Below are 10728 nucleotides of genomic sequence, written 5' to 3' on the forward strand. Positions count from 1 at the left end.
AGCATAGACCTAAGCTCATAAATCTACTTGGCACAGTGCTGCCCTGTATAGATTTAACAGCTCCAGTTCACACGAGGAAATCTGTATTATGCAGTGCTGCCTCTGAGCCAACATATGCTTTTGCCCACAAATCCATCAATCAGCTTGCATGCAGCCAGTTCATCTATCAGTCTTAATTTCAGAATTAATATGAATGACCTTCAGATAGCTCTGCTCTACTGCATAGTTGCATCTACAACCCTCATTCCCTCAGCGCTCTCTAACCGTGATAGCTCGTCTCACTGCTGTGAACAACAGGCATATATTAGCAAATCGATTAGTTGATAGTACACTGGATTTTGAGCTGCCCTATTTCTATCTAGAATTTTCCTGACAAAAACATGCATATGTATATGTTTGCACTTGCAGGCAGCATAAATCTGCCAGCAAACACACTCAAATCTGTGCCTGATCTGCTTATGCACTCCAGTTCTGATGCTTTTCACATCTGGCAAGTGCAAAGTGCAAGGAGATCTGAGCTCACTGTAGAGGAGATGCAATGACTGCAGGAGCTGTCTGGGCTGCAGGTGCCCAGAAATCCCAGAAAAATGGGGAAAAAAAGTTTTTTAAACAAAGTCTTTTAATTCTGACTCCTCTGAAAGTGGTGCTGAAAAAGAAGGATGTGCCTGGATGAACCTGGATATTATTTGCTCTAATTGGGAGTTATTCTTTGCATATGGATTTAATGATACCTATGATACATATTAAAATACTCAGAGTAGTGCCGGAAGGATGCCATCAACTTTTACTATACCTTATGGCTCCGTAGTGAACATTATACATTTTAGTATAAAGTTTTAATACCTTTATAGCTTGGAATCCCCAGACTCCCATAAACCCAAATTCTCCTTGATCTCCCTAACAGATTGAATAACAGCTATCAATATTAGACACAGATGTGTTACCCTACTTAGAAATCTGCACCAGTAATGTAGCACAGTGCTGTAAAGACCTTAATGCAATTCGTGTATCTTTACCTCTCTATACTTTCTACCCATTTACTACGTTGTCTGTCCGGCATTCATAGATTCACATACATGTAACAAATACAGCCATGGTTGGAATGAACCACCAATGCAGTACTGCAGTTTTGTGGAAGGAATGGAAAATACTTCTAAATCTATAGAAAGAGGGGAAAAATTGTCAGAATAAAGTGTTTCTATCACCATTCAGGACAGAAAAGCAGAAAATAATAAAAATAATATATATATATATATATATTAAAAAAAGAAAAAAGAAAAAGAGCTAACCAGAAAGAGGTTTCTGAAAGTCATCAGGAAAAGGGCATCAACAGAAGGGTATAATTCTGTAAATTCCACCACACCAACTCAGTATTAAGAAGAGAACTATCTTGATTCATTTGTACCACTACTTGTACTGCAGCTTTTCCAACCATCATACAAGAATGCTGAAATTCATTCTGAGTTTTGAAATCACAAATAGTGATCTCTGCATTGGCAGAGAGAGTTGCATTTTCCTTTCCAACAGTTCAAGTGCAAACAAGCTGCAAAATAAAGGAAGGGTTGTTCATTATGCTTTGTGCCCCCTGATCCTGACTTATCCCTGCCATAATGAACTATTCAGCCCTTGTTTTTTTTTCTCATGCCTTCTACCAACATTTCCATAGTTCAGCTCACAGGAAAAGGTAGACCAAGCTGCAGCTGGTCCAGCCCCCTGATGTGGCATGCTAAATGCCTGCTGCCCAATCAGTAGAACAGATGCTGAATTCTCATTGCCTTTCCCAAAACAGGGAGTGCAAATTCCAGTCTCTCTCTGTATATAGCTATCACATTTCACAAAGCTCATAAGAACTCATGAACTCTGAGATGTGTAGCTCCTTTCACACGTTGTTGGATTTGGCCAATTGGATGTGGAAAAATGACAGCAAAGGTGATGCAAAAGTTGCATATAGGAAACAAGGTGTAAAACCCACCTTCACTCCTTTTGCTTCAGGTTGCCTTCCAAGTATTCCAGATACTCTTTTATAAGGGGAAAAAGTCATTTCTATTAACAGCTGTTTTATTGAAAACAATTTTATGGCTCTGTTGTAAATGAAGACGATGACATTATGTTACATGCATTTCAACTCTGGACTCTAATAATACACTTAAACTGCAGGAGACAGACAAAGGTACTGCTGGGAGAATTTATGACAGTCAAAGAGCTGAACTCCTTTGAAAGAGAGACATATTCATAACACAGAAAATGCTGCAGCATTAATCAGCCTGACAGCTAAATTGCCATGTTTTACTTTTCTGATTTTATATTGTTTTCCAGCCAATTACTTGACTTCAAGTCATAAGGAAGTCATACAGACTGAGTTCTTTATGCTAACCTAAAGGTGTGTAGCCTAGTCCTGTGGATTTTAAAGAAGCTATGTGAGGAAAGTGTCTAAAGATGTAGCTGTATCTTATTGGTGAAAGTTCATTCTCCTACCTCATGCTTTAGCATTTACCATTTACACATAAAATGTCCTCATAAAGATTTAGATCAAATAGTAACATAGCTGCTATGCAAGGCACTCATTTTCTCTTTATACACTTTAACGCTAACTTTAAAAAGAACACTGCTTGCATGATTTTCCCACGTGTCAGCAGGTCTTTAAAATACACAAAGCCCACTCCATCTATCAGGCAGCCCTTTCAAACCTTCCTCACCTTTAGCACCTAACTTTCCCTGAAGAAAATAGACTGTCTTTATGAAGGAAATCATTTTGTTAAGTCACCCAGAGAGCATTTGAAAATACATGTATAATAAAATCGTACGTATGTGCCAGGACTCTAGCAATTCCTCACCCTCCTGAATCACCCAGAACAATTGTACTGCATCACTTTAAGTGAAATTAATACTGCCAAATGTTTTTCAATAACTGCCCTGGACTGCAGTGCTTTCCAGCCACTTTCGGATTGCACTGGAGGCAGAACACCTTCCAGGTTTGCTGTGCTGATCATTATGGTCTGGGAGGATATTTGGGGCTGTGCAAACAGAAAGAATCACAGTGACTCTGCTTTTAACCCTGCAGTGATTCCAGCAATAGCATATATTGAAGCTAATAGGACTGAGACTGTGGAGTCTGGCAAGCTTGGCAGAGAAGCATGAGAAATCTTCCCATCACACACACGTGCAAAATGCAGCAGTGTGGCACAGATGAAGTTGGATAATGAGGCAGAGCTTGCTATGACAGAAATGATTAAAACCTTTTGCTTCCTGCATGTACTTTATGCTTTGCCTGCTAGGATGACAACTCAGTCATAGTGATACCAGGAAAATTCAATTTGGGATTTTATTTTGTTTTCCTCTCAGAGATCTAAGCATAAATTGATTTTTTTTTAATGAATAAAACCTCAAATCCCTCAAGAGCTGTCCTCAAAGGACCATGGCCCTTGCTTCTTCCCCATCAAGAGGAGCCAAGCAAGTCCAAACCAGGACCAAGTGCTTTCCGCAGCCAGAGGGAGAGGTGTGGGAAGCTGTTTGCAGTTTGACATGGGATTACAGCAAGCAGGCAATCCAAAAACTGTGCTTACTGCCAGATTTTCCATTCATAAAGGGAGTTTGCCCCACTTTCAACAGTGCTGTTCCTCCAGCCCAATATAGATGGTGAGAAGACCTGCATCACATGACTCAGAGCTAGCTTTGCAACACAGAGCCAGACTGCTTAAGTGATAACATCTTGGCGTAATATCAGAATTAAAGCATATGACTATAATACTTGCAACTCCTTCAGACTGTCCTTTCTGCCCTTGCTAGCTTTATGATGAGGAAAATGGGGTTTGGAAGGGAATCAGGAGAATTTCCATGAAAAGCTCCTCATGGACAGCAAGCTGTATTTTCCACAGGTGGCCACACTGAATCTCCACCCCGAGTCCCACCAGCACACTCACACAATGGGTTTCCAGTGACACTGAGACCAGAACTTCCTCCTGGGTGGCCACAGACACATTATTTGTTTTCTGAGTCATTATAGGAAAATCCAGAGGCAGAGCTTCACTGGCAAATGAGTTTCAACAAGGCTGGAGGCTGGGGAGGGAGATGCAGCAGAGAGCTGGCAGGTCCTTGCTTCCCAGCATCTGGTAAGCTCTCTAGGAGGAAGTCCAGGCCAGTGGGAGGAGGCAGGGCTGGGGAGAGGAGCAGAACCTGCTGCGCCAACACAAGCAGCCAGCGGGTCCGGGAGATGAGCAGCAGCCTGGTTTTGATTTTGGTTTTGCTGTATGAGGAACAGTAATGCTGCTTTTTCCCAGAGCATGTTGGAAAGGCAGGAAAGTCCCATGGCAGAGTTGCCTCTTCACAAACATCAGGAGGGACCTCCGTGCCACAGCGATCCCTTCTGAACCCACAAACAGCACACACATTCAACAGCAGCTTCCTCACTAACACAAAACTTCTTCATTTCCACATGCTGACCCCTCAGATGCTGTGTGAGCAGAGCCTGGAGCTCACTCCTGCTCCGTGCAGTCTCATTTCAGCAGGCAATAAGGAAACTACGTGTTCTTAGACAAGGCAGATAATTAAGGGGAAACAGAAGGCTAATATTGAGTAATTATTATTGAAAGCAATCATGATACTGAGAAGAACACAGGTACACAGTGCAGGGAAACACAGCATGATCCCAAGCAGGCTTTTTGTCCGGCAGAATACAGTATGCTTCATGCTGCTTTCAGAGTATCTGGAGAGATTCATAAAATAATTACTTCTATCAAGGCACGATGTGGGACTCATTAAAAAACAAATACAGGAATCAAGCAAACTCACAAAGCAGACTGCTAACCCCACTCTGATCCCATTCGTGCCATATTTCAGCTCCTGTGGAGAAGTTTCAAAGTCTTCTGATCAAGTTCTGAGCATAAGGCAATTACACCTCTGCTGATCTCAGTCTTTTTTATAGCTATAAATCAATTTTCTTATGCAACTGAGATTTTATTTATTAATTTATTTTAAGTAAGACATCCATTATTCACAGCTTTGTCAGGAACAACACCGTGTATCAGAAGTCCACCACCCAATTTGCATCTAACAGGTTTCTCTCCCTCTTAATTTTTCCCTTCTTAGGGTGGAAAAAAGTAATATGGTGAATTACTTCACAGATGCAGGGCTTAGTTAATAGCCACTGTGCTGCATGTAAGTATGGTAAGAAAGGCTGTCAGTACTGTACAGAGCTCTGTAATCTGTTGGTGTACAGCACATAAGCAGCAATCACTCCTATTTGAGCCCAGCGGTTGCCACTAGAGGGAGATGTTGATTAAATAATACTGTTTGGTGTCATTAACTGTATATATATATATCAATAAAATAATATCTTTTTTAATAGAAAAAGCAAATGCAATTTTAATCTGATTTCTATAAGATCAATAACTAAGAAAAAAGTATCTGACTGTAGATCAAAGGAGGAAAGCAAAGATTGCTTTTGACACACAAACGAAAAACAAGACACTGACCTTAATGAGGAAGAGTGCGCGCTTTAAGAGATTAACGCCAGGGGTGATAGGAAAATCTGCAATTATAAAAAAGGTTGCTTACTGAAAAACAGGGTAAACACTCAAAAAAGCGGCCCACGTGTGGGCCTCACCTGTCAGGCCAGTCAGTGTTAACCAGCATTGTACACCAGGAGGAAGCAAACTGGCTGAACTGCTTACCAAATCAGAGATTCATCAACTGGTGTGTTCAGTGGCAAAATGTATTGCAAGCATTAGTCTCGTTATTTATTGAGATAGGATTGACATTGTGGCAAACAAGCAATAACTTTGCATTCGTTTTTTTCATGCTGTCTTGTGCCAAGAACCATCAAAATCTTTGCTCATAATGAACTGAGCATGACAGTTTTATCTGGAGTGATACAGAAGAGACATAGAAATTCCCTGTCTGTCAGGACACAAAGGATGATGTGGCTTTTGCCGTCAAGAATTACTGAATTTGTAGACTGCCATTCATAGCCACAAAAGTCATGATGATGAAGTACTCTGATGAAAAGCCATTTGGATAAGCCACGCTTATACATGCAAGGCCTGTTAGAGCCTGCTGTCAGCAAATACAGAAATGATCCACATTTCTAATGATTTCCACATAGCTATTTTAATGGCACTGTAATGCAGCAGAGAGACCCACATCAAGAGATGACGAGGAATACATTTTAAGATTAGTATTTAAAGGATTTGACTCCATGAGGCTTCCTGATATTAATTAGCCGTATTTCTGGGGACTTCAAAGAATAAAAGGTCCCTATCTGCATTTTTATCTCAGGCAAACTTCTGCTGAAAACACCATGGATGCAGGTTGTACATCTCCTGGACCCTTTGAAGTGGGTTGCCTTCCAGCACAACCAGAGGAAGTGATCTTGAGGCACTTATATGTGTAATTGACTGCAGTTAACAACTCAGTGAGACAAGCTGTGAAAAGATCTAAGCACTATATCACAGTCTACCAAGATGGTAATTAATGCCAATGCTATTAAAATCTTCTTTTAACAAGGATTTATTTGCTAGCGTTTCATCTCCTTAAAAAACAACACAAAGACAATCTTAGTTTATGACTTACCTAGATCTCCTGCATTGTACAGTAGGATCTGGGGGACAGACTAATGTTCTTGAGTTTAATCTCTCAGCTATGCTTATCTCATTTCCTTCAGACTATCTGATTTCCTGAAGGAACTCAAACACTGCAATTTGGAAATACGTCTATTACTTTCATTTGTTTGGTACGCATCCACAAAAATTAGCAGTTACTACAACCTTCAACCCATCTGTTTGACCTCAGCAGCTGAGTTGGTCTTTGGAGGTAGCTACTATCTTGAAATGCTGCCAACAGAAAATGAATTTGGTGCTCTTGTTTCCAGGCTCATATCCTAAAACCATTGGGTTTGGCAATTCAAAGGAAGGAAGATGCCACCCTTCTTTCAGATCAAGCCACGATGCCAAGGACACTCAAAGCCTTGGTGCTGGTGATGCCTGAAGTACTGTCAGCTGCACCAGAGGAAGTCAAACACAGCCACAATTATTGACCTGTTTCCTGGTCACCTGCTAAAACTGGGTTTGGAATGCAGAAAACAATCCCAGCTCCCCACAAATTATGAGGCTGCATTTAAATTGCATTTGATTTCTCCTTTCAAAAAGCTCAATGTGATTTGTGTTAATTTCCTTGTTTTGGCTACCTGAGGCATTCTACAGTAAACACTTTCAAAATGAAAAAGTAGTTGGAAGGTATGATACATTTCCTTCCCCAGATTTAACAATGACTTCTTGCCCTGGGAAAAAAATACCTACTCTTCACAATTGTTTATTTCATTGGTAATTAGAAGTAAAAAGTGAATGTTCTTATGCAGCTATATAAAGTACAATCGCATCCACTTGGTTACTTACCAGGTAGGATTCGGTTTTGTAAGCTTAGCTGAAGTACCTCGCTGCTGTCAGCTTTCAGACTACAACTATGACAGCACTGAACCTGCTGTAAAAATTTTGAAGCTGAGCACATTTCATAGAATCATAGAATGTCCTGGGTTGAAAAGGACCACAATGATCAACTAGTTTCAACCCCCCTGCTATGTGCAGGGTCATCAACCACCAGACCAGGCTACCCAGAGGCACATCCAGCCTGGCCTTGAATGCCTCCAGGGATGGGGCATCCCCAGCCTCCCTGGGCAACCTGTTCCAGTGTGTCACCACCCTCTGAGTGAAAAACTTCCTCCTAATATCCAACCTAAACCTCTACTGTCTCAGTTTAAGAGCATTCCCCCTTGTCCTATCACTATCCACCCTAGTAAACAGCCTTTCCTCTTCCTGTCTGTATGCTCCCTTCAAACACTAGAAGGCCACAATGCAACCTCCCTGGCGCCTTCTCTTTTCCAAGCTAAACCAGCCCAGTTCCTTCAACCTTTCCTCATAGGAGAGGTGCTCCAGCTCTCTCACGTTCTTGGTATGTGTGTTTCCATCCTAACATCCAACACATACTACTAACTAGAAGAAAGTTCATATTTTGGATTACAAAACAAAAAGCAGTTTAATCTTAATATTAAACTGAATCCCTTGTTCTCTAGTTGCAGAAATGAAATACAAAGAAATATGTTCGTACCTTTAAAAACAGAAATACCTATTAAAGCAAAAGTGGAAATCAGCTTTAACCTCATGACGTACAAGGTCATTTCTCTCTCTCTCAAAAAAAAAAAAAAAAAAAAAAAAAAAAAGTTAAAACATTGTCCTTAATGTTATTAATACTGTCTGTTGTAGTATTTCCATTTTAAAAGATGGATAAGTTACGAAGAAAAGCACTGTTACTCCTCTTTGTTCCTCATTACAACATAACTGTATAACAAAATAAACACCTGTATGAACATCAAAAGAAAATAGCTGATCTCCTTGTAGGTGCTCTAATTTAACATGCTCTGAATTTGCTCTAAAAATGCTCTACTTCAAAAATATGAAAGTGCTAAAAATGTAAACATTCCTTCTTTACATAAATTTGTGTCCTAGAAATATATTCTCTAATTGTTTTGGAAACTGGGTCAAAGAATCATCCATGATCAGAAAGCATCAAGTAACATCTTCCATAGCTAGACTGTTAATGTTGTTAAACTCTGCATATGTATTAAAAAAGCAACAGAATTTCGACTAACTTGTACTTTTAGAACACTCCAAACATAAAGGACAACGGTAGCACAATTCCTGTGCTGAGAAGTTAAACACTGAATGGGCCATTTAGAGTTCACTGTGAAAGTCTATTCTAAGAATTCAAATTTCTGCTTTCCTGCAGACCATTGCTACATGACTAATGATGCCATTTATTTATCTTTTCTAATTGATGATTTTCTCTCTGCAGTATTCTGAATTTAATTACACAAATATCAATCACAGTTTTACTTTAGAAAGGCATGGAATTAAATAGATTTGGTTTTTATTATTCTCACCATAAGAGAATCCAGCTCAAAGGCTACTGATGTCACAGGAGTCTTGCTCTTCATTTTCAAAACACAAGACCCAAAAGTACTCACAGCAAAACAAATCTCAATTTTTTAAACCACCTGGACCCACTACCCTCAAAGCAAACTATTGTTTTCTTTAGATCAGTAGGGAAGTATGGATCAGACCACTGACAAGAATATGACTTTCAACAAGTGACACAAACTCAGACTCCTCAGTTCAGTGAATTTCCCTAAAATCTCTGTTCAATTATCCGCATTCTTTCTAGTTTTGGATTCTGTTGATTCTGCCTCCATCCATCAACAGATTTGTAGCATTGCTTTTCTGACGATGAGATCCTCACCGCCAAGGGCTACCACTTGTATATGTATACATAATGTTTACATATGGACATACCTCTTGAAGACTGATAAATGATTTCTAACAGCCCACTCCAAAGCATGGAGACAGAAGCAGATCCTCCTCCTAATACTGAGGCATGTTGGAGCGCTTCCAAGCTAGGTGGTGCAAACTGCTCCTGAGCACAGCTGTAACCTGTTTAGCATCACACCCACAATTGCTGGGTTTTGTAGCAGCCAGCCTGCATTATCATCTTCCCCATCAGCCTAGCCATAGACACACACAAAAAAAAGCAGAGTTAAGAGATCTATATGTACTGACATACACAAATACTTATCAAAACAAGAACAATAATATTAATATGCTATTAAGATGTTGCAACAACAGCAGCATTCACTTGGAGCATAGTGCTATAAATACCAACGTTCAAACAAATAACATCAATACAGTCATATAAATCACTTCCTTAAATGAGGATCAAATGACTGAGTCTCAAATTTCATCTTTCAAAACTTTACTTCCAAAGTTCTATTAGAATATCCTCTTACTTTTATATCACAGAATCACAGAATGACCCGGGTCGGAAGGGACCTCAAGGATCATGAAGCTCCAACCCCCTGCCTGGCAGGGCCACCAAACTTCCACGTTTACTAGATCAGGTTGCCCAGGGCCCCATCCAACATGACCTTGAACACCTCCAGGGACGGGGCATCCACAACCTCCCTGTTCCAGTACCTTACCATTCTCCTAGTAAAGAACTTCCCCCTAACACCCAACCTAAATCTTCCCTTTTTCAACTTGAAACAATTTCCCCTTGTCCTACTATTATCGGCCCTTTCAAAGGTGAATCAAGCTCAAAGCCATTAAGATCCAGAGAAAAAGTCAAGAATAAGTACGCAGTGAATATCACTTCTGATTTTCTTAGCAGCATGGTCCTCACACATCCTGTTTGCCATGTCCATGCTATCCTGTACCTTGGCTGCTACTTCTATTACTTCTTTGCAACATCTACCCCTACATCAGCTGTTCTTTCTTCAATGCTCATTGCATTTTTCCCCTTCAGCCCTAAGGGTGGCTTCCCACAATTGCCACATTGGCAGCAGTGAGAGGTCATTCAAGGCACTTCCCCCCAAAACACCAAAACGTTACTACAACTTGATAGTACTTTAATAAAAAATTATTCTAATCAAAATGCTGAGATTAGTCTTCTACTGAGGAATAAAGCTGGTATGAAGTTGCTAATGGATATATGGCAAAATCAATACGGTGTTCTTTGCACCGAACACAAAAGTTACATGCACTGAGGTAAAGCAAATCCTTATAAATCCATACATTTCAAATGGAGAAAGAAGAAAGACCCACTTCGGTATTGCTTTTCCATTTGTGATACAGAAAGTAAACCTCTCCAGAGACTGAGCATGGAATGTCTTCAGGTCTGCACCTTTCC

General features: G+C 40.2%; 1 long non-coding RNA gene across 1 annotated transcript; it reads right to left on the minus strand.

The window, feature by feature from the left end:
• Positions 1-4123: 4123 nt before the first annotated feature.
• LOC140249808 (uncharacterized) lies at positions 4124-9469 on the minus strand. The gene is made up of 3 exons (XR_011903083.1): positions 9339-9469; positions 5472-5527; positions 4124-4702 (listed from the first exon to the last, which is right to left on the minus strand). It is a non-coding gene; the product is annotated as an uncharacterized lncRNA (long non-coding RNA).
• Positions 9470-10728: the final 1259 nt, after the last annotated feature.

Source organism: Excalfactoria chinensis, chromosome 3, assembly GCF_039878825.1.
Source record: "Excalfactoria chinensis isolate bCotChi1 chromosome 3, bCotChi1.hap2, whole genome shotgun sequence".
NCBI lineage: Eukaryota > Metazoa > Chordata > Aves > Galliformes > Phasianidae > Excalfactoria > Excalfactoria chinensis.